The sequence below is a fragment of the Pelodiscus sinensis genome, chromosome 14 (genome assembly GCF_052426305.1).
Source record: "Pelodiscus sinensis isolate ZL-2025 chromosome 14, ASM5242630v1, whole genome shotgun sequence".
NCBI classification, from domain to species: Eukaryota; Metazoa; Chordata; order Testudines; family Trionychidae; genus Pelodiscus; species Pelodiscus sinensis.
The window spans coordinates 17,998,571-18,018,421 of record NC_143065.1 but is presented as its reverse complement, the minus strand read 5'-3'; positions in this window follow the sequence as shown (position 1 = coordinate 18,018,421).

Genomic DNA, 19,851 nt, shown 5'->3' with positions numbered 1-19,851 from the left:
AAAGAGAAGACTGAGAGGGGACATGATAGCAGTTTTCAATTCTCTAAAAGGGTGTTACAAGGAGGAGGGAGAAAAATAGTTCTCCTTGGCCTCTGAGGATAGGACAAGAAGCAGTGGGCTTAAATTGCTGCAAAGGAGGTTTAGGCTGGACATTAGAAAAACTTCCTGTCAGGATGGTTAAACACTGGAATAAATGGCCTAGGGAGGTTGTAGAATCTCCATCACTGAAGATATTTGAGAGCAGGTTGGATAGACATCTGTCAGAAATGATATAGACAGTGCTTGGTCCTGCCATGAAGGCAAGGGAATGGACTTGATGACCTCTTGATGTCCCTTCAAGTTCTAGTATTCTATGATTCTATGATAAGAAATGTAAGTTAATTTCACCCCTGGGCAATGTGGTGGTGAAAGAATCTATTTCAATGGTTTTTTTAGTTATGGCAGCCTTCAAAGTCTTTATGTTGAAACCACCAATTACAGTGGGAACCACCAATTACAGCAGGAACGCATGCTTCTTAGTTGTTTTTGTCTATCTGTAACAGGTGGACAGATTAATATTTTCTGAGCAAGTAAGTGAGCCATTGCAAGCAGCTCAGAGACTGCTAAATAATGGTCTCCAGAGAAAACTATGGTAAAAGGACATAGTCATATTATACATATATTATCATTATATGTATACTGTCCATCTCTGTTTCAGAAACAGAATATGGAACGTTTATATATGACATCTAGTTATGTAAGTGGAATGGGTGATGAGTCACCTAATTTCTATTACTCTATTACTAAGAAATAAATTAATACCTAGTGTAAAAATATTGACTTCAAAGCAATTATACCTGGGAAGAGCTTGGCATGTTGAATTAAGTTGTTGATCAGATCCACAGATATTGCCACACTTTCGCCACATCCAGTCTGAGTAGCTGGACCTGTGAATAGTGCCAAAATAATTCTGAATTGATTATTAAAAGTTGTGATTTATAAGAAAAAGCCCCGATCATTAGATTTTAAACTTTTAAATAGCAAGAATGCTGACCAGTCTGTAAGTTTGACAGAAGTTTATTCTGTTTGTGCATGTATAGGCCAATTGAACTTGGATAACTGTATGATAATCAGCAATAAATTTACACATGCTTAAGACAATATTACAAAAGTAACCAACTCATGTTTAAGACAAGCTAAACTCATAAGAATATATATATAGTATAGATAGAGTCTCAGATAGAATTTGAAAGGATTTCCTGAATCTGCCCATCCCCCTGCCAGATATCTGTTTCGTTCCCCACTCTCAAAGTCACGCCACTCTTCCACTGTGCTCATCCGGTACACAGCTGCAGCTCCTCCCCTAGACTAGCTGACACAGCTGCAGCTACTGAACGCAGGCCAGATGGCTAACCAATCCTGAGCATCTCCTTCCTGGCCTGCCTTTGCTGTATTTAAAAAAAAAATCACAACCATGAGTCTCTGTGACCTGGGCCCAAATGTTATGTGATTATTATAGCCTTTACCCCTGCTCCAGTAAAAAAGGGTTGTACGTAATTCCCATTAACTAAAACCACACACCTTTCTTTTAAGATTTCTGTTCCACTGTCAGATCAGCCTCATTACCAAGTTTTTTCTTAGTAAGTGAAACTTTTTGAAGTTTAAACCATTACTCCCCAAAGTGTGCACAGGAATAAAAACCTGACCAGTTCTGAAAGGGCACTTTCTGTCCCTGCTCCTCTTACCCAACCAGAGAAGCTGCCTTTTCCCACACTGGCTCTGGTGTTGCTGGTAGAGCTAGCCCTTCCTCCCTCCCTGCAAGGCCCAGGGCTAGAAGAGTTTACATACAGTCACTTTACATTCTGCATATGTTATACTGATTGTTCCTGCCATGTGGAGTATTTTGCATTTGTCCTTATTAAACTTCATCCTATTTGCCTCAGACCATTTCTCCAAAATGGTACTTAAGAACAATTTATAACTTCTCTATCAGCTTCATGTAGTATGGAGTCTCTAAGGGTATGTCTACACAGCAAAGTTATTTTGAAATTAATTCGAAATAGCGGAGGGCTTATTTTGAAATTGGTAAATCTCATTCCACAAGGAATAACACCAAATTCAAAACTGCTATTTCAAAATAAGTGCTGTGTAGATGCTTATTTCAAAATAGAGGGCCTCCAGCCCTTCCCAGGGTGCCCTGCTGGCCACTCTGGACATAAGCAAGAAAACTACTCTTCCTCCTCCCCTCCCGGTAGCCCTTAAAGGGGTAGAGTCTGGCTACAGTACCTGTGCCAGCTCCAAGCCTGCCAGCCCAACAAACAATCTGTCCTGCCCTTGACCCACTGGCCTCAATATGAGCCAGCAATCCACCAGCAGCCAGCCCTCCACTGCTCCCCAGGAGCAGTCTGCCAGTTTCCAGGAGCCTGCCAGGGGCCGGAAAAGGCCGGCGCCTTCCTGGTCCAGCGTGGAGTTCATGGACCTCATTGAGGTTTGGGGGGAATTCTCCAATGTCCATAATCTCCATACTAGACAGAGGTATGTGGCTGTGTATGGCAGGATAGCAAAGGCCACAGCCGCACCCAGGAGCAGGTGCGGATGAAAATAAAAGAGCTTCTGCAGGCATATGCCAGGGCCACAGGAGGCAGCTCCCAACCAGGGGCACACACACACACCAAGCTGCCCCTATTTCAACACTCTGGACCGCATCCTGGGGAGACAAGACGGTCCGTGCCCTCCAGGTGGTTGTCAACCCTGGGGCAGAGGGCCCTGACCAGGGCATCGAGGAGGAGGAGGAGGAGAGCCAGGAGCTGCAGCAGACCAGACAGAGCATGCGGAGCAGCTAGGACCCCTGAGCCACCCCAGCAGACCTGTCACTGGTGTCATCTGAGGCAAGGGAGGCAACAACAGGTGAGTGCCATCACTGTTCCTTATCTGAAGGGAGGGATGGACAGAAACCAGGGACGGTGTGAGTGGGCCTTGCTGTCCACGGATTACACAGCAACCTGTGCATGTGCGAGCATGTGCTATGCCACCCCTGGGCATGTGGCCCCAGCTGGCTGCCACACAAGGGCCTTATTCTGTTACCCAAACGTGTGTGTGAAGAGGCATGACATTCTCCTGACTCCAGGGTGGGACACAGAAGGACGCCCTCCCTCCACAAGGCCACTTTACACAGAGGCAGGGGACATCTCCCCCCCGCCCTCCACATACACACTTTTTACAGCACAGGGGCTGTGATCTTGGGGCAGCTCCCACTCCCAGGGATAGCAGGATATTCCAAACATGGCCTCTGTGCAAGCACATTGGCTCTGATGGTGCAGGAAGTGGTCATCCTCACCTTGCAGAGGTGGGCTGGGCTTCACTCACTGTGTCCACAGGGATAACTGACCACTTCTCTTGTTTCTCCACAGCTGCACGAGCTGCACGTACAGGGTGCACCACCCCACCCAGGACATGCTCCCGCACCCCAGGGCTCCACAGGACGACCGATGCAGTGGAGGGGTACCAACAGCAGCACCTGGGGGCACTGTGAGCCCTGCAGCGCACCCTCCAGCACTGGGTACAAGAAGACCTGCAGCTCTGGCAGGAGCAGCTTGCCCAGGGCCATGCCATCTGCCAGCACCTGCAGACCCTGGTGCAGAGCATGCTGCCTCCTGCCGCTCCAGTGCCTGCTGCCTCCCCAGCTACCATGCCTCCTCCCACTCCTTCTCTCCTTCCCCATCCCGCTTCTCCCTCCACCCGCTCCCCATCCCCCCAGGGACGCCGAGGCCCCTGCACCCACGGTGCTGGGAGACAGTTGGCCCGGCGAGACCCCCACTCCTGAGCTTCCCCTCCCCCTTGTTCCCCTTGCTTCCCCCTTCCAGCTCCTTCCTCCCAGGTTTCCCCCTCCTTTCCCGCCTCCTTTCCCCAGTCTCACTAGAGTTTCATCCCCCCCCCCACCCCCAGTTTGTTAAATAGAGTTTGTGTTCCAGAAAATACATGCATTTTATTTGACATCAGGAAGGAGAGTTAGGAAGGGGTAAGTGGAAGGACATGAGGGAGGAATGAGGCACAAGCCCTGAGTGGGGCAGACCAGGGACACTGTTAGTGCTCCTCAGGGTGGAAGCTCTCTCGCAGGGTCTCCCGGATACTGCTAGCCCCCCAATGGTCCTCCCGGATAGCAGCCTGCAGAAAGTGCAGCCAGGCTCGCAGCAACACGTCCACGAGAAGCACCATAGTGCCCAGGGGCACCTCTGGCTCCATGTTGCAGAGTGGTGACACCTCCATGTGGTGTCCCAAGTGAGGGCAACCAGAGCATGCAGAGAAAAAAATGCTTTGCTGTCCCTCATCGAGATAGGCAAGCAAGCTGAGAACCCTTTGCCCAGGGTGGGTCCCTTTAAGCACAGACCTCAGATAGCCTCAAGCAGCAGCCACAAAAAGCAACTACTGACCTGATGCCCTGCCAAAACTGGTTCTGGCCAGCCTTAAATATGATTCAGTGTCCAATCAGTGTGGATGTGCTATTTCAAAATAGTCAAATGCTATTTTAAAATGCATTTTGCGTGTAGATGCATTATTTCGAAATATCTTATTTCAAAATAACTATTTTGAAATTAGATATTTTGAAATAATACTGTAGTGTAGATATACCCTAAGAGTGTGTCTACACTGCACTGTTATTTCAAGATAACAATGTGAACGTCTACACAGCCATTCCATTATTTTGAAATAATGGATGGCTTATTCTGAAATCTGTAAAACTCATTCTACGAGGGATAATGCCTATTCCAAAATAGCTATTTCAGAATAAGGCATGTGTTGATGCTCCTTTTCTGCTATTTCAAAATAGCCACTCACCAGGGCCATTCTAAGTTATTCCTCCCCAGTGCCTCCTGGGGCTCTAAATCAATATAGCACATCTACATTAGGGAAGCCTGCCTCAGACTAATTTTGAAGCTTCTGTGTAGCGTATAAGTGCTATTTTGAAATAAGCTATTTTGGAATAGTTATACCAAAATAGCTTAGTTTGAAATAAGTGTGCAGTGTAGCCACACTCTAAATGACTATTTCTTTCCCTTTTTTCCCTTCTCTCTCCACCACCCCTTATTTCAAAACTCGACCATTAATAACTCCATTTATCTGAAGAAGTGGGTTGTGTTCCCGAAAGATCTTGATATCATCCACATGTTTTTTAGTCTTTAAAGTGCTGTAAGACTATTTGTTGTTTAAGTTTTTCCAGTTCTGAACTAACTCGCTACCCCTCTGAAACCATTTCTCCAGTTTGACCAGATGATTTTGAACTATGATCCCATGCTCCAAAGCACTTGCAGCTCCTCCCCACTTGGTATCATCTGCACACTTAAGTGTACTCTTTGTGCCAATATCTAAATCACTGATGAAGATATTGAACAGAACTGGTCCCAGAAATGACCCCTGTAAAACTTCACTTGTTATACCTTTCCAGCATCATTGTGAACCATTAAGAATTACTCTGAGAATGGTTATCCAGCCAGTTATGCACCCACCTTATAGTAGCTTCATCTAAGCCAGTGTTTCCCAATTTTATTTGGCCGAGGAACCACTAACGTGGTCCCAAATGTGCTGCTGGGGGTAGGGAACAGTGTTCTAGTGGGTGCGGGGGCTGGGGAGAGGGTGCTGCTGGGGCTGGGGAGAGGGTGCTGCTGGGTGGAAGGATGCTGGCTCAGGTGGCAGGGTGCTGGGGCAAGGTGCTGGGACAGGCAGGTGGCAGGGTGCTGGGGTCAGGGACATGGTCCTGCTGGGCACTAGGGTGACTGGCAGGGTGCTGGGACAAGGAACAGGGTGCTGCTGAGTGCTAGCGTGGATGGCAGGGTGCTGGGGCCAGGGCCAGTGCCAGGACGGTGCCGAGTCCTGGGGTGTGAAGCAAGGTGCTGGGGCCAGGGCGGTGCTAGGGTGGATGGCAGGGCTGCCAAGGAGCAGGATAGGGATGGGGTGCAGGATCTGGGAGGGAGCTGGGGGGCGGAAGGGGACAAGGTCTGGGTGGTAGGTAGGGTGCAGAAGCAGGCTGGTTGTAGGGTGTCTGGCTACGAGGGAGGGTGCGAGGAGGGGACTTGGGTAGGAGTTGGACTTCCCTGATCTGGCACCCTCTAGACCGGACTGGTCCCAGATGAGGAATTTTGGACCAGGGGAGGTCATTTCAGGGCTCCTGGTTCCCCCCCTTTCCCCACTAGGCTTCTTTGCACATCTATCCCCTGCAACTGAACTAAGCTGCCCACCTCTGCTGGTTCCCTGCACTTCCCCCAAAACCAGCCTTCACAATCCAAGGGAGTGCAGCACCAGTTCCCTGCAGCCCCTCACAGCCCAACTGAGCTGCCCGTCTGTTCTGTATGCCCTCCCTCATCCACCTCAGCCCAGCTGAGCCCTGCACTGGTTCCCTGCATGCCACCCCCACAGCACAGCTGAGCCCTGTTTCCGTGCACCTCCTCCAAGCCCCACAAAACTGCTGAGCCAAGTGCCGATTCCCTGTCCCTCCCTCCCCTTGAGTTTAGCCCCATTTCCCTGCACCTCCCTCCTCCTGCAGTCAAACTGAGCTCTGAGCCACACACACACACACACACACACACACACACACACACACACACACACACACAACCCCACAGTCCAGCCCAGCCCCCTGGACCTCCCCACTCTGCAACCCAGCTGAGCTCAATTTCCCTGCATCTTCCCCCAAACCATGTAGACATGCTGAGCCAGTGCTGATTCCCTGCCCCTGTCTTCCTCCCTCCCCTTGGCTGTGTCTACACTGGCACAATCTTGCGCCAAAGCGGCCACTCTTCCACAAAAATTTGCTGCCTGTCTACACTGGCTGTGTGTTCTTGCACAAGTACACTAACGTTCTCATGTATGAAATCAGGGCTTCTTCTGCAAGAACTACGATGCTCCCACTCAGGAATAAGCCCTTTTCAGCAACTATTCTTGTGCAAGAGGCCAGTGTAGATAGGCACATGAATTTCTTGAGCAAGAAAACCCCATGGCTAAAATGGCCATCGGCACTTTCTTGGGCAAGAGAGTGTCCACACTGCCACAGATGCTCTTGTGCAAAAGCACAACTTGCACATGACAGTGTGGATGTGTTCCTGCACAAGAACACTTGGGCAAGATATTCTTGCGCAAGAAACAACCAGTGTAGACATAGCCTAAGAGTTTCCTCACATGAGCAAAATGAATTTTGTGTTATGCACCAGTATTGAGTTCATGTGGCTTGTTTGGATGTGCCACCCAAGTTATTAATAAATATTTTTAAACCTCTACCTTTTTCCTCTGCTGCCATGTCATCTCCCCTGGTGCCTGCTACTCCCCGACTCCTCACCCTCCTCTGCTGTCCTGACTCCTGCTCTTCTCACTGTCCTCAGCCCTCCTGCAACCTGCCCCCCTCCACCAGCCCTTCTCTCCCCCCTGTGCCCACTTCTCCAGTAGCCCCACTCTGATCATGTGAGCTACCCCTCCTGATCCCCTCTTCTAACACCTCTCTCTACAAACTTGCCCTGTGTCTCTCCTCTGATAGTGGTCCCTCCAATGCAGCTGTCTGCCCTTCTGCTTCACCCCCAGAATCCCCTGGCACCTGCATCTTCTCTTACCCCTGCACCCTCCTGGTGCCTCCCCCTTCCCTCACTTCCCCTGCCCCCTTTGCTCCATTTTTCCCTGATGCCCACCCCTCACCACCCTCTGCCCCCATTCTCCTCATGCCCCTGTGTCCTCTCACACGACTTGCTCCATCCCAGCCTTCCTCATGCCCACCCCTTCTTTCAAGCCTTCTCCCAGCACCTCCCCTCACCCCTCTAGCCCCCAATGCCCTTACCTTCTCCCCTCCCAGCATCACCCTGTCCCCCTCCCACTGACACCTCTCCCCTCCTGCCCTTTTCCTCATTGTCTGCGTTTAGCCCCCTGCCATTTGTCTCTCCTCCACCCCCGTCCCTTTGGTGCCTTCCCCTCCGCCTCTGCAGAAGCACCTTCCTCTCCTAGCCCTTCCCCTTTCCCACTGCACAAGCCCCTTCCCTTCCCTCCCTCTACCGTATCTTCTGCATTCCACTTTGTGGGGCCGGAGTCTGTGCTCTGTCCCCGGACTCCGAACCCGCAACTCAGCCATGCGGTGCATCACAGCGCCCAGCAAATTTAAAATCCCGGGCCGTGATGTTACATCACGTCCGGGTGTCTCCCCACCCACTGGTTTGAGCGTGCTGCGCAGGGCAGCAGCAGCCAGCCAGGGGGAGCTCAGGGAAGGTTGCGCATGGCAGGGACGGGGAAGAGACGCTTCGGCTCCAGCTCCGGCTGGAGCGTGGGCACCACAAGCCCACACAACTTGCCACCCATGCCTCTGCTGGCTAGCCATCTCTCTCTCTATTTTTCAGAGAGGGTGGGAGAGCGCTGGCTCCTCGCGGAACCCCTCGTTTTACTTCGTGGAGGGTTCTGCGGAGCTCTAATTGGGAAACACTGATCTAAGCTGTATTTGCCTAATTTATTGATAAGATCATGCGAGACTATCAAATGCCAAGACTCGTTATCCTATCAAATAAAGCTATCAGATTGGTTTGACATGATTTGTTCTTTAAAGATTCATTCTGGCTGTTACCTATCACCTTATTATCTTTCAGATGTTTATAGATGAATTCCTAAGTTATTTGCTCCATTATCTTTCCTCACATGGAAGCTAAGCTGATTCATCTGTAGTTTCCTGGGTTGTTGTTCTTTCCCTTTTTATAGTTGAGCACTATATTTGTCATTTTCTAGTCTTCAGGAATCTCTCCCAGCTTCCATGACTTTTCAGAAATGACAGCTAATGGCTCAGATACTTCCTCTCTCAGCACCTTGAGGATTCTAGGATGCATTTCATCATGCCTTGGTGACTTGAAGACATCTAATTTCTCTAAGTAAGTTTTAACTTGTTCTTTTCCTATTTTAACTTCTAAACCTACCTCATTTCCACTTCAGAGGGGTAGCTAAGTTAGTCTGTAACAGGAAAAACTTTAAAAAAAAACAACAAAGTCTAGTGGCACCTTAAAGACTAACAAAGACTACATGTTTTGTTAGTCTTTACAGTGCTACTAGACTTTTTTTTTTTAAGTTTTCTCATTTCCACTAGCATTCACTATTAGGGTTACCAGACGGTTTCAAAAAATACTGGACACACTTGATCTCAGATGCGGGGGAGGAAGAAGGGGGAACTGGCCAGGAGGGGAGCAGGAGGAGCAGAGCTGGCCGGGGGAGATCTGGGTGGAAGGCGAGGGGAACCAACCAGTGGGAAGCAGGGCTGGCCGGGGGGGAACTGGCTGGTGGGGAGTGGGGCTGGTTGGGAGAGGGTCAGGGGGAGCGGGGTTGGCTGGGGGGGTGGAGCATACCAGCCAATGGGAAGTGGGGCTAGCCTGGGCGCACACAGATCCCGAGGTGCTGCCTGTCCCATGCACGGTCCCGGCAGAGCACATGGGCGAGTCTGGCCCCAAGGATTCCATCCCACCCTGGTCCCGCCCCCCTCCTCTCTGCTGTGTAGTTGTGTACTGCCTGGCTGGTAGACACACTCAGAAGACCTAAAACAAAATACAGGACTATGTAGCACTTTAAAGACTAACACGACACTTTCCGCGGGGGGCTGAACAAAGACTCCAGCTATCTTACCCATTACAAAGATAGCTTCCCCAATTATCACCTCTAATACTATTAACTCACAGACATCTCCCCTTCCCCACCTCTAATATCATTAACTCACAGGCATTCACCTTCCTTCCTCCTCCCCCCTGCATCCCCCTTCTGTTCTGAAATGTGACTTGTCCTTTTCATGTGTGTTCATTTTTTTAATTGTATCCTTTGGTATATATGGCTGTGACTATTTTCTTCCACTATTTGATCTGAGGAAGTGGGTCTGGCCCACTAAAGCTCATCATCTAATAAACCGTTGTGTTAGTCTTTAAAGTGCTACATAGTCCTGTGTTTTGTTTCAGCTACACCAGACTAACACGGCTACATTTCTATCAGAAGACCTAGATTCCTTCAGCAGATGGTTTTACACGGTGTATCAAGGATAATGTATAAATAGAATCAATCCTAGTTTTTCCAGTCCTGTGCAATACATATTTATATCATCTTACGTGTAATTTTAAACACACATAGCTTGGTATGGAAAGGCTTTGGCTAGCTGTCAGAGGATTATGGGTCATGATCCAAAACCTATAGAAGTGAATGGAAAGCTGACTAATGTTCATAGCCCAGGCCCACGAGGAGGGAACATATCACCTGCATACTAATATTAGGGTGCTTGTTCTAATGTGATAACAGAGTCCAATCTTTCAGATAGCCTATCACAGCTGGATGGGGAGAAGATTTGAGGAGGAGGTACTGATAGATCAATGTCCTAAGTTATTACATATTTGTCTAGAGTTAGGGCTAAGTATTTGTTTTTTCTTTAGGCTGTAACAGTCCAGGAAGGGTTACTACACACCATTGATTTCTAGACCACATTGTAGCTACTCAAAATTGAGAGTCAGAGGCCTATTAAATAAGAATTAATTGTTGAGAGGAATGGAAACAATATGCTTCAAGGGTATAGAGAAGCACCATGAAAGACTTCACATTTGGAAATACAGTATAACATCAGTGTCTACATAACTTTCAACATCTGCATTTTTTATCAAAATATTTTGTTTGCAGATTCCTTGCATTGGTACTGGAACAATTTTTGGAGTGGGGTGCTGAGTTGCACCATCCCCTTACCCCTGACTGTGGCCTTCACTATCCCCTAGAGCTAGGTCTGGCAGCCAGGACCACTGCATGTGGGGCTGGCGGCTGTGTGAAGCCCCTTGGACCAGCAACTGGGCAGGACCCTGGGAGTCAGGGGTGCAAGGCTGGGATGCTAGGCACTGTACCCCTGCTTCCTGCACCTATAATTCCTAGCTCAACAAATGCACTCTTCCATGCCAGCATAGCTGTGGTCTCAATACAAATATGTTTAAGTCCTTGCTCTGTGTAGATTTTACAGCTAGAAATCTAATCAGACTTCATGTGGCCAGCAGTTCAATGTAGAAATCTTATTTTCATTGCATCTCTTGTACTCCTACACAATATCCCATTCTCTAAATAACTTTAAAAACATTTCTTTTAGGCAATAGCCAGTCCTTTATCCTTTTTGCCCTGCTTTGCCTATGATGGTGCCAAAGTCTTATCTTTGTACTGTCTTGGAGGAAAGAAGAAAGTAAATGAGCTATAACACTTCAAATGATGTTTCTCCTTTAATACGCAGAGATCAGAGCTCATTGTCCAGGTTTTATAACTCTGTTGGTGATGAGTCAGCCTGGAGCCACAGTTCGGAGCTTTTTCAGCACTTGTCAGTAGGGCCGCACATACGGGGAAGGCACCTTATGCATGCGACCTGACCCAACCTCAAAATCACTCTAAGGAAAGAGCCTCCCTTGCGAGGACATCAGGGAGGGAACATTTGGTGAGTGCTTTGAGGGGTCACCACACAGGGGCGGATTGGCAGTGCAGGGGGCCATCTAGTCCCATTGCCACTGTGGGGCCCCTGCGAGGCTTTCAGGCTGCTGCCCTACTCCCTCCGGTGTGACATGTAACACCCCTGAGTCTCCTGTCCAAAGAAGAGCCCCTGACAGCCACAGCATGCCCTTGGGGACAGCAGAGGTGCACACAGACAGTTATCTCCTCTTTTCCTCCACAGCCAGACCCTCTACCCAACAAGGGATCCTCCCCCCAAACCCTCACAGGATCAACAGCTGCCCCCTCCTCCTGCCCAGGCCAGGACTGGCTCTCGCTCCACCCGATCCCAAGGCCGTGGTGATGCCAGGCTGCAGGAAGGTGGCAGGACCCTGTGATCAGGGAAGCAGCGGCCTACTTGAGCTCCCTCCCCGCCTCCAGGTTTTCAGTGCCCTGCCACCCCAGTTAAAGGACATTTCAGTTACGATACAAAATCTTTATTTTTGACTGACAGATTTACTTTGCTTACAAACAGTTGAACAGTAAAAAGAGAAAGTTTGGTTCAACAGATCATACATTTTCTTTGCTGCTAGCGTTTCTAATAAAACAAATTTCTGTTTACAAAGAAAACCAAGACTTATATGTCACCTTAATGGGAAGAGAGTGAGGGTTGTGGAGGGAAAGGTAGGGGTGGGCCAGGCCAACCCCCCAATGGGGGAGGCCCTGAGGAGAATCAGTGGGCTCCTTCTGAGAATCTCTCCCTCGGGGCCTCTGGGATTTGGACACCAGCCTAGTGAATAGCAGCCTTCCAGAGCTGCTGAAATTGCCTCTCCTCACCATCAGGACCTGTCCTCCACCCCGGGAGGAAAGTCTCCCCTTTCCTCTCCACCAGATTATGGAGGGCGCAACATGTGGCCACCACCTCTGGGATGTTGCATTCGCCCATCTCCAGGCATGGAAGGAGGCAACAGAACCTCCCTTTCAGCCGGCCAAAGGCACATTCCACCTGGATGTGAGCCTGGCTAAGATGCGTATTGAAAAGCCCCTTGCTTGCAGCCAGGTAGCCCGTGTAGGGCTTCATGAGCCATGGCATAAGGGGGTAGGCCACGTCAGCCACTATGCACACCAGCATCTGCACGTCCCCAAGTGTGAGGTGCATCTGGGGGGAAAAAAAAGTGTTCCTGCCTGCAACCTGCAGTACAGATAGGAGTTGCAGAATATGCGGGCATCATGTGCCCACCTTGACCACCTGACACAAATGTCCATAAAATGTCCCCGGTGGTCGACCAGGGCCTGCAGCACCATGGAATAGTTGCCCTTCCTGTTTATAAACTGGGCTGCTCGATGGGGCAGCACACGGATTGCAATGTGTGTCCCACCGAGGGCTCCTCGGCAGTTCAGGAAGCCATGGGTGGCAGGGCCTGTCCCCCTTCATCAAGGCGGCCCCGATGATAGACTTCCCATGCCAAATTGGTGTCCCACGGAGTGGTATCTGTCGGGGGTGGCCCGCTTCCACAGGGGGATTGCAACCCACTCTGCTGGAGGATGATGGGCTGCAGGTGGGTGTCCTGGTGTTCCTGAGCAGGGGCGAGTCAGGCACACAGCTCCAGGAATGTGGCCTTCTGCATCTGGAAGTTGCAGAGCCAGTGTTCATTGTCCCAGAGCTGTATGACGAGTCGGTCCCACCAGTCTGAACTAGTCTCATGCCTCCAAATCTGCCAGTCCCTAAAAAAGTTTGGGGGCAAGGACAGAGCTCCTGCATCCTGGGAGGAGGGTCTCCTTGGTCCAGTCTGGGTCCATATGGGGCAGGAGCTTCAGAGTCATGCAGATCCAGCAGAAGCTGCAGTATGGCAGCATGGGGCCATCACCTGCCTAGAGGCAGCTCAGGCTCCATGGCCAAAAATAGTGAAAAATCAGGAAAAATAAACCCAGAAAATAAACTGCTGTGGTGTCCAAGGAAGCAGGGCAACCATAGCAAACACTGCAGCAGCTTTGCTTTCCCTCTAGGAGGTAGGCAAACCAGAAGCAGGAGCAGAGCAACAGCTGTCCAGGGGGATCCCTTTAAGCAAGCGTCTCTGCAAAGGGCATGCAGCAGCACCTGGAAATAAAGGCTGCCCCCATGCCCTGCCAGAAGCACTTCCAGATGCCTTCTTTTTTTGACAGAGCATCCGGCAGTCAGACCACTCTCCGGATCCTTGGCATGTACATGCAACCATACTGGTGTAAATGCTACATTCCATACAACAGAAAAAAAGATAGCTTCCTCAGCAGAAACCATAACATAGACTCCATAACATCAGACCAGTGGGTGCTAGAAGTCATCTGTATAGGGTACACCATTCCTTTTACTTCACTTCCTCCTACCCTCCCCCCACCACATCCCTCTTCAGGGACCCCTCTCACGTGGTCCCTCTTAGGCAAGCAAACTATTGGCTCCTTTACCTAAAAGCAATAGAGAGGATTCCTGATCTATACTCAGGGAGAGGGTTTTATTCAACATATTTACGAACCCAGAAACACAGGAAGCTGGACACCAATTTTGGATCTCTGCAATCTGAACAAGTTTGTACAGAAATAGCAATTCAGGATGGTCACGCTGGCTTCAATTATCCCTGCACTGGACAAAGGGGACTGTAGCCCTTGATCTACAGGATGCGTACTTCCACATTGCCATACATGTATCCCACAGATGCTTCACCATGGACGAGAACCATTTTCAGTACAGGGTCCTACCCTTCAGCCTATCCTCTGCTCCTCGAGTCTTCTCAAAGGTCCTTGCAGTAGATGCAGCCCACCTTCGACAGAGTTGTGATTTTTCCATACCTGGATGACTGCCTCATAAAAGGCAGATCCCAAGTAGAAACAACCAGCGTAGTTTCAAAGACCAAAGATCTGTTCAGACGTCTAGGACTTCTTATAAATGAATACAAGTCAACTCCTGACTCTGTTCAGGACGGAGTTCATTGGAGCTCATTGCGACTATGTCGGAACGGGTTTATCTCCTACATCAACGTTTCATTGTGCTACGGGGCCTAGTAACTACACTATCCATGAGTCCTTCCATTACCATACATGCCAGTTTCCAACTGATGGGCCATATGGCCTCTACCACATATGTTGTCCAGTATGCGCACCTCCACTTCCTCGCCATGCAGAACTGGCTAGCTTTGGTGTGCACACCATTTCGTCATCCACTTCAGAAGCAATGTCACCTTCCCCAAACATGTGCTGGAATCTTAAAGGTGGACTCCCCCTCCGCCCCCCCCCCCCCCCGCAATCTCCTCGCAGGAGTACCCTTCCACCAATCCTAACCATCAATGCAGATTATGGATGGATACCTCACTAATAGGATAAGGTGCACATCTGCATCACCATACTGCTCGGAGCAAATGATTACCACACAAAAACGTTTTATACGTCAACCTTCTCGAGCTCAGATCTGTCAAGAATGAGTGCAGGCATTTTGTTCCTACCATTATCAATCACACCATTCTCATGCTCACAGAAAATATGACATCCATGTTTATATAAAACAGGCAGGGTGGGGCTCCTTGATCCCTTTGTACAAAAGCCATCCACCTTTGGAACTGGTGCATTCATCATGGGGTCATCCTAAAAGCATCATACCTACTAGGTGTCAACAACACATGGCAGATACTCTGAGCCGCAACTTTTCCATAGACCATGAGTGGGAACTGCACCCAACGATGACTGCCTCTGTTTTCGTCCTGTGGATCTACCCATCAATAGACCTCTTTGCAACCTGGAACAATGCCAAGTGTCTTCGTTTCTGCTCCCAGGAGAGACTGGGCAATGGGAGGCAGGGGAGGGTTAATGGCTGATGTATTCCTAATCCACTGGAACAAACCATTGCATACCAAACACAACCTCTTCTCCTAGAATTTGGGCAAATTACTTCCCCCTTAACTCCATACTCTTCACCTCCATGCCTGGCTCCTGTCTGGTCCCAGGGTGCCAAATCTCTGTGTTCTGAGCAAGTAAGAACCATTCTCCGTATCAGGAGACCATTCCACCAGAACCACTTATGGCCTTCCAGGAACAGGTCAATGGATCATCTGTCTTTGCACATCCCATCACCAGGAGATTCCTCATGGGCCTTCAGAACCTCTACCCTCCTCACAGTGTTCCAACTTGGTTTTAGATTGCCTTATGAGACCCCCTTTCAAACCTCTAGCCACCTTCCTGCTCGCGTTCCTTACAATGAAGGTGCTGTTTTTAATAGTTTGTGAGAGAGGGCCTTGATGGTTGGTCCGCCTTATACAATCTTTACCAAAGACAAAGTAATATTACAACAACACTCAATGGCTACGTCTACACTCAGACGAATGCATCTGACGAAGTGGGTCTTTGCCCACGAAAGCTTATGCTCCTACACTTCAGTTAGTCTATAAGGTGCCACAGGACTCCTCGTCGCTTTTACGTCTACACTGGCACCCTTTTCCAGAAATTCTTAAAACAGAACAGTTTTCCATTATAAGTATTTCTGGAAAAAGAGCATCTACATTGGCAGGATGCTTTTCCGGAAAAGCACTTTTTCCGGAAAAGCATCCGTGGCCAATGTAGACGTACTTTTCCGCCAAAAAAGCCCCAATCGTCATTTTCACAATCGGGGCTTTTTTGCGGAAAAGACTACTGGACTGTCTACACTGGCCCTTTTCCGGAACAGTTTTTCCAGAAAAGGACTTTTGCCCGAACGGGAGCAGCATATTGTTTTTCTGGAAAAACAATGAAGATTTTACATTAGATCGTCATTGCTTTTCCGGAAAAGCAAGCGGCCAGTGTAGATAGCTGGCAAGTTATTCCGGAAAAGCGGCTGCTTTTCTGGAATAAGTGGCCAGTGTAGACACAGCCAACATGTTTACCCAAAGTCAGAACTTTTTTTCATATTAAGGAGCCCATAGTCCTACCTACATTTTTCCTACCTCATGCATCCCCTACAGACACTGTGCTTCATACCCTGAACATTCAGTGGGCTCTATCCTTTTATATAGACAGGACACAGGCATTCTGCAAGTCTCCATGCCTTTTTATATCCATCACAGGTCACTTGAAAGGCACACCAGTTTTAGCCCAATGTATTTCCAAATGGATATCTTCCTGTATATTACCATGCCACTCTCTTCACAATAAGCCATTGACAGCGCCACCAAAAGCATACTCCACCCGTGCTACTGCAACCTCTGTCGCATTCTTAAACAATGTACCTATTAAGACATTTACCAGGCAGCCACTTGGTCATCCAACCATACTTTCACCAGGCATTATGTTCTTATGCCTCAGCTAGCAGCGGATACAGTGGTGGCTACAACAGTTCTCTCTTTTGCCACCAAGCAGTGACTCAGTACCACCATCCAGATTGAATACTGCTTTGTAGTCACCAACAATGGAGCACACACAGGGACATGACCTGAAGAAGAAAAGGAAGTTACTCCTTTTGTGCAATAACAACTGTTCTTCGAGGTGTTCCCCCGTGGGTGCTCCATGACCCTCACTTGCTCCCCTCTGCTTGGAGTCTTAGCTACTCAGGCATAGACAAGGAACTGAAGGGAGAGGGGGGCTGTGTGAGAGAGGCACCAAACCGCTAATGGCATGAGGTGCCTTCCATGCATGCACGGCCCGCCTGACAACTGCTAAAAAAGCTCCAAACTGCAGCTCCAGGATGACCCGTCACCAACAGTGGAGCACCCATGGGGGGACAAGTGGAGCACCCATGGGGGGACAAGTCATGAAGAACAGTTGTTGAACAGTTGTTACTGCACAAGATAAATAACTTCCGGATAGCCTGTATCAAGGGAGGTGAGGCACTGACCTTCAGAGGTTTGTAATAACTGGGGCACCAGGGGAGCCAGCTGAGATCACTCAGTTAGGGAGCACTACAAGAAATGGGACAGCCAATACCCAACACTGTTTGTTATTCCAATATTTATATTTACCAAGCCAGCATAAAACAGCATCTGTATTACCTTATTGGTTAATCAGAAGACGAAGCAATACCGTTCCCTTGAAGTACCCAGACTCAAGCTTCCACCCAAACAACCAAGTCAGATGAAGTTCTACCCAAAGATCGGACACATTACCTTCCATGTCAATAAATATTTCAGACCTTATCCCAAATACACACTTATAGACATTCTTATTAAACTAAAATTTTAAAAGGAAGAGAATATTGGTGAAAACTTCAATATACATACAGACATGAGTTAATTCTTGAGGTTCAGATACATAATAGAGATCTGGTGATCTTGTAATTGCAAGAAGTTTAGAATTTAATCTATGGTTTTAGTTCAAAATCTGTATCTGGGGTGATTTCAGCCAATGACTGGGATTTCAATCTTTATAGCTTAGGTTTCCCTTGTATGAAACCTCCAGCAGATCTGACACCAATAGGGTCAAGACCCAAGGGACTTCTACACTGCCCTGAGTAAACAAAAGCCTTTTGATGTACCCTTCTGTCTCACATGGTAATTAACATAAGGTAATTTATTCATTCAGCAGTTAAATCAAACTTTGAAGATACATCTTGACAATGACATTATTTTATCCAAGATTCATCTAAATGTCAATATTCCCTTTTGATCTCTGAATCAACAGTTATAGAGATAGACAGGAACAGGGTTAGCATCTATAAGATATGAGTAAACATCTAAGAAGTCTCAGAGGGGTACCTGTGTTAGTGTGGTAACTTTAAAAACAACAAGTAGTCCTGGGGCACCTTAGAGACTAACAAAAAAAAAATGCAGTTACTGTAGTGAAGTAACCTGTCCTGCTTCAGTTCAGTGTATGGAAGGTGCCTCATGCCACTAGCGGCTGGGCCTCTCACACACACACAATCTGCCTTCCCCTTTCTAGTTCCTCATCTATGCCTGAATAGCTAAGACTCGGAGCAGAGGGGAGGAAGGAAATGTTGAACTGGGCTGAAAATAGTGTCTTCGAAGTAGGTTTTGCCCATGAAAGCTCATGATACTATATATTATTTTTCAAAAGCTTCAGAGGGGGACCCAAGTTAGCCTGTAACTGGAAAAAACTTAAACAACGACGAATAGTCTTGCAGCATTGTCAGGGGGTACGCCCCTGACAGGGTCTGCTGCCCCCTTCTACTGGCCCATGTCTCGGTCTGGGCCTATACAGTATCCAAAGTCCCAACACAAAGTCCAGGCCCCTCTATCAGGGGATATACAGTATTAGAGGCCTAGTCCCTTCGAGAAGCCTCTCCTGGCCCGGGGTTTGATTATCCAGGGCTGGGGGGGGGCAGCGCCTGGGTGGTAGGGGGACCTGGGCCCTCCCTCTCCACCAGGTCCCGGCCCAGGGCCCTTTAGGCAGGGTCTGTGGCTCCTACCGGCTCGGCAGGGAATCTGGCTGATACACACAGAGCCAAACTTTGTATCATAGAATAATAGGACTGGAAGGGACCTCGAGAGGTCATCGAGTCCAGCCCCCCGCCCTCAAGGCAGGACCAAGCTCCGTCTACACCATCCCTGACAGATGTCTATCTAACCTGTTCTTAAATATCTCCAGAAAGGGATATTCCACCACCTCCCTTGGCAATTTATTCCAATATTTGACCACCCTGACAGTTAGGAATTTTTTCCTAATGTCCAATCTAAACCTCCCCTGCTGCACTTTAAGCCCATTACTCCTTGTCCTGTCCTCAGTAACCAAGAGAAACAAATTTTCTCCTTCCTCCTTGTGACACCCTTTTAGATATTTGAAAACCACTATCATGTCCCCCCCCTTAATCTTCTTTTTTCCAAACTAAAAAAAGCCCAGTTCATGAAGCCTGGCTTCATAGGTCATGTTCTCTAAACCTTTAATCATTCTTGTCACTCTTCTCTGTACCCTTTCCAATTTCTCCACATCTTTCTTGAAATGTGGCGCCCAGAACTGGACACAGTATTCCAGGTACTCCTTTGCCCTGGGCTGCTTCCTACCACACCCCGGTTCCCCTGGGGCCCCTTCGCCTCTGAGGCAGTACCTGCTGGGGTTGTGGGCACGCTCCGGCCTCCCGGGGTCGGTGGCTGCTTCCTCGGTGTCAGGGTCCAGCACAGACAGCAACTCTGGTCCCAGCAGCTGCAGAAACACTGGCCCAGCCTGGTCTCCTCCCTCACTGCAGTCAAAGAGACTGCAGGGCTCCCTCTGCTTTTATACCCAGCCTCTGTTGGGAGCATGCCCAGCAGGGTTGGAGAGGCGGGGCTTTCTCTGCCAGCTGGGCCACCCCCTGTCCATCAGTGCAGGGCCTGTCCGCCCCGTCACAAGCACCTTAAAGACTAATAAAATGTGTAGATGGTATCATGAACTTTCGTGGGCACAACCCACTTCTTCAGATGAATGGAGTTATTAGAGGTCCAGTTTCTAAATAAATAGGGGAAGAAACTGGACCTTTAATAACTCCATTCATCTGAAGAAGTGGGTTGTTCTTGC